We start from the raw sequence: 4644 nt of genomic DNA, 5'->3' as shown, positions 1-4644 counted from the left end.
AATTCTTAGATTTTGCTTCATGTTTGTAGTCTTTGGACCGTTTCTCTGACTTGCTCAATCATGAATTTACTAGCTCGACAAACTGCGCAGTTTTCACACTTTGGTACATTTGCAAGCGAATTCTGTTCCATATTTCCTAGAGGGAGAGGGTGATCAGTCCAACAGATCAGAGATGGGAAAATAGGAAACAGGGAGAAGAGACGAAAGCAGTCACTAGAATGTCTCATGAAGACCCACAACTGCCGGAAAGGAGATCAGAAACCGAAACCAGAAATGGCAAGAGCTGCATGAAAGCAAAAGAAATTGGGAAGCAACAGGAGTTGCGCGACGTTGGGGGCTACAGGTGCTACGCGGAGTCATGGGTAACAGGAGCTGCACAGTAGTGGGGGTACCAGAGTTGCGCGAAGGAAAAAATATTGTAGACACCTCCAGATCTGCGCGAAGGCTAGAGCAGTGCGGAGGCTAATGGAACAAGGAAATACCCACTAGAGCTGCATGAAGTAAGAAGGCAAGGAGAGATCAGAGTAGATAAGCTTAGTCCTCAAAGGGGGGAAATTACGATTATTTGAAAAGAGAAGGTTACTACTGAGACTGAGGGGAAGGAGAGGGAGCATGAATATGGCATAGGTAGGATAATTCGAACTAAGGGGGAGAATATATAGTTGCACATCTTGCCTCCACAGAGATGAGAATATATGCATTTCACGGGGAGCTTGAGAAATTGCTAAATGCTTGTTAGCCGTAGACTAATTCCCACGGCTGATCTTGGGGATTTCCTTTGATTTCCTGATCTTCAGATATCTACTCATTAGAGCCAAAGTGACTGTTGCCCAACTTGATGTTCCCTCTTTGATTTCTATTCTCTACACATTGTGGCGGGAGTTCTTATGGAATTGGTTTCTGAGCAATCGCATTATCAATTCTAGATTCTCCCACAGGACGGTTGACCTCCAGATTCGCCTGCATGTTAGCGGTACGATTATTTTCTCTAAGAATATGCTTGAAGGTGACTTCACCTAGAAACAACAAGTTTTTTCCACCCTTTTTGTTATTTTGTCTATGAGCCTTCATATCCTTTCTTTTTAAGATTATCAGCGGTCAATATTTTTCCTTTTTGTTATTTTGTTTATGGGCCTTCATATCCTTTCTTTTTAAGATTATAAGCGGTCACCTAGAAACAACAAGTTTTTTCTAAATGAGCTCCCAGTTTTTAATTTTCCATAGTGTGCATATTCCTCCTAAGGCTCTGGTAGCTGGGATTGAGGTTCCTTGATAATTTTTTGTTTTTTTTTTTATCATTGTTTCCATTTCCTTTTCATTTGCCTTTGTCTCCTGGAGCATAAACATATCAGGTTTCTCTGAATTTATGATATTTTCATTGCCTTAATTTTTGGCATACTTCCCATTCCTTTGCAATTCCAAGAGACTATAATCATTACCACTTGATGTTAGGGATTAAGGGACCTTTCCTTCTATTAGGGTGGGCTATTTTCTCCTTATTTTTTTCCAAGAAAGTGTCCATAGGTTGTTGTGTGCCCAGAGCCTCTGTTTTGGTCCTGCATAAGATGATTTTTTAGGGTGGACTAGCAGACTTCCTTGTCCCTGTAATGGTTTGGGGCATAAATATTTATAATGCAATACTTCTCTCTTGTTTTTTTGTTCTCCATTTCTGTTTTTATCCAATGCAGTTCTTTTTTTTGCTAAATGAGCTCCCAGTTTTTTATTTTCCATAGTGTGCATATTCCTCCTGAGGCTCTGGTAGCTAGGATTGAGGTTCCTTGATAATTTTTTGTTTTTTGTATCATTGTTTTCGTTTCCTTTTCATTTGCCTTTGTCTCCTGGAGCATAAACAGATCAGGTTTCTCTGAATTTATGATATCTTTCATTGCTTTAATTTTTAGCATACTTCCCATTCCTCTACAATTCCAGGAGACTATAATCATTACCACTTGATGTTAGGGATTAAGGGACCTTTCCCTCTATTAGGGTGGGTTATTTTCTCCTTATTTTTTTCCAGGAGAGTGTCCATAGGTTGTTGTGTGCCCAGAGCCATTTCTTTTGCCGCTCCTTCATCTTTAATTTCTCTGTTAGTTTTTATCCCTACCTTTTTAGGGTGGTCGTGAGAGGAGAGGAGCTCTTTGGAAAGGGTGTGAGTGATTATGCGATCAAAGGAGGAGGGGTGAGGGCTTTGGGAGGGGATAGGTGAGGAAGGGGAGGGATTAGAGGGGAAGGGAAGAAGGGGGGGAGGAAGGGGGAGCGGAGGGGAGATCATGGTCTGCAAGAGAACCAAATGGATTAGATACCAATTGATCCAATAAGGGGGGAGGGATAGAAGATGGATGGAGGGGAGCTGAGGGAGGGGGGGGGTATTGAGATGAAATAGGCCTGGAAGGGAAGGAGGGGGTGAGAGGAGGGAGGCACGAGGAATGGGGGACAATAGATGAAGAGGGAGGAAGATTCGAAACAGAAGAGGTTTTGGGTTTGGTTGCTGACTTTTTCTTCTTGACTTGCTCCCATTTTGGTTCCTAGTTTTCTATTTATTCTGTTTCTTGATTTTTAGTACATCTATTTGCAAAATTACCATATTCATGACATACCTTACATTTGAATGGTATTTGTTTGTAGTCTAGTTGTTGGATGTGAACCCATTTATCCACTTTGATCTTGACTGCTTCCGGAAGTCCTTTCCCCATATCTACTTCTACACATATTCTCACGCAGGCATGCATGTTTTCCTTTGGCTCACTTCTGTCGATATATTTCCCCACATCATTCCTGATTACTTTAACAGATTCATCTCCCCAGCAATGAAGAGGAAGATGAGGGAACCTTACCCATACTGGCATTGCATTTGGCACATCCAGCTCTAGATCAAAGTCCAGAGTCCATATGTTGAGACAAAGCCCTCTTGAATCCATGAAATATGGCCCATTTCTGAAGATTAAGTCTCTGTCCTCTTTCGTTTCAAGGTGAAAGGTAAAGTATCCTCTTCCATAGAATCTGATGGAGATTTTTCCCATGATAGATGAGGCCCAGTTTCTTTCTACCCATTTGAGGATTGAACGGGGAGAGGGCTAGAGAGCAGTGCACTGGCCCACCAAACCTCGCTCAGAGAGAGACAGAGTTGTGCGGTGAGGAAGAGCAGGAGGAAGGTTTATTTCAGGCATTTCATGGATATTCTTAACAAACTTTGATATGGACACTCGGGGATGAGACAGTCCCAAGGAGGAGAGGAGTGAAGTGAAGGCTTCCGCATTTTCTCCCAGCTGTGCTGAAGTTCCTACAGATGGGGTAGGGATCGAAACACCCTTAGGAGGAGGCTCCTCTTGATCCATCACGTACCTGGCGAGGGCTGAAAGCCTCGGGAGCAGGAGGCCCTAGGAGCCAAAGGAGGAGGTCACTCATAGAGTTTGAAAACTTCTGGGCGGGAGCAGAGCACGCTCAAATCGACACCATTACTATAACAATTGTTTTTTAGGTGGTGACGTATTTAATGATAATGATAGTGTTAATTACTAAAAAAAAAAATCATAATCCAAGTATTAAATTTATTTAAAATTTTCATGTTTCAACATCATTTAGTTTGGAAGACATTTACAAAAGTCAATATTGACACAATTGCATGCATACATGAACAATTCATAATGAATCCTTTACATCATACTTTAAAAAGATTGCCAAAGTGTTTTTAATGTCATTAAACATTGAGAGAATCAAAAGAAAGAGTTGTATTAGAGATCTTGAATCAAACTAGCATTTTGGATATAATCCTCAAATATTCTATGGTAACCATCATGAATATAAAATTTTACAAGAAAAAAAAATTATAGCTCAAAGGGATCTCATGATTCTTAGTATAGTTAAAATATATCTATTGATGTAAAATTACCAATCATGGCCAAAATCTACTAAACCTACATATTACTACCTCAAATTTAAGTAATAAAATGAATTTATTTACCTTCCACTACTTGACCTTCAAAGTTGGAATTTCATCCAATTTCTTAGCAAAGGGATTATCACTAATGGAAGAAGACATAACCCAAAACCGCCCTCCCACCCCCATAATCACAAAGCTAAACAAATGAAAGATACCTTATAGATTCCATAATCAAATAGTGTGATTGGGTCCTCCAACTACTTACCCTCATATTGTAGGCATTGAGATATTAAGATAACCACTTTGGCTTGGTTTTCATTCTTGAAGGAAATAATACAATTCAAGGAATTTATTAGAATGATAATGGATTTCTCCACAATAGTTATCACAAATATTTGATAGCCCTACTTGTAATAATGAATTAAATTAAAAGGTGTGAGATTTACCACTTAAGCTCTAGAATATCCTTGAATCACCTAGAGAGATTTAGATCTTCCCAAAAGTAGTCAAATATAACCATATTTTCATAAATCAACTCAAGAAAACATGAAGTTGTACTAGATCACACACATTTTCTAGAATCTAATTACTTCACATAAAACATATGTTGATAACAAACAAACTGCACACTCTGATCTCTGCAGATTGGAATACATCGGTTGTGGTTACTTGTATTATACACTGGAAGATGGGATATAAAGAATACCAAATATTTCCTTTCTATATCATATGGAGAATTTGGAAATGCAAGAATATGTGTGTTT

Source organism: Pinus tabuliformis, chromosome Q (assembly GCF_031772625.1).
Source record: "Pinus tabuliformis cultivar Carrire ecotype Pingquan chromosome Q, CPIR1, whole genome shotgun sequence".
Classification (NCBI taxonomy): Eukaryota; Viridiplantae; Streptophyta; class Pinopsida; order Pinales; family Pinaceae; genus Pinus; species Pinus tabuliformis.
Note: the sequence above shows the minus strand (reverse complement) of the source record.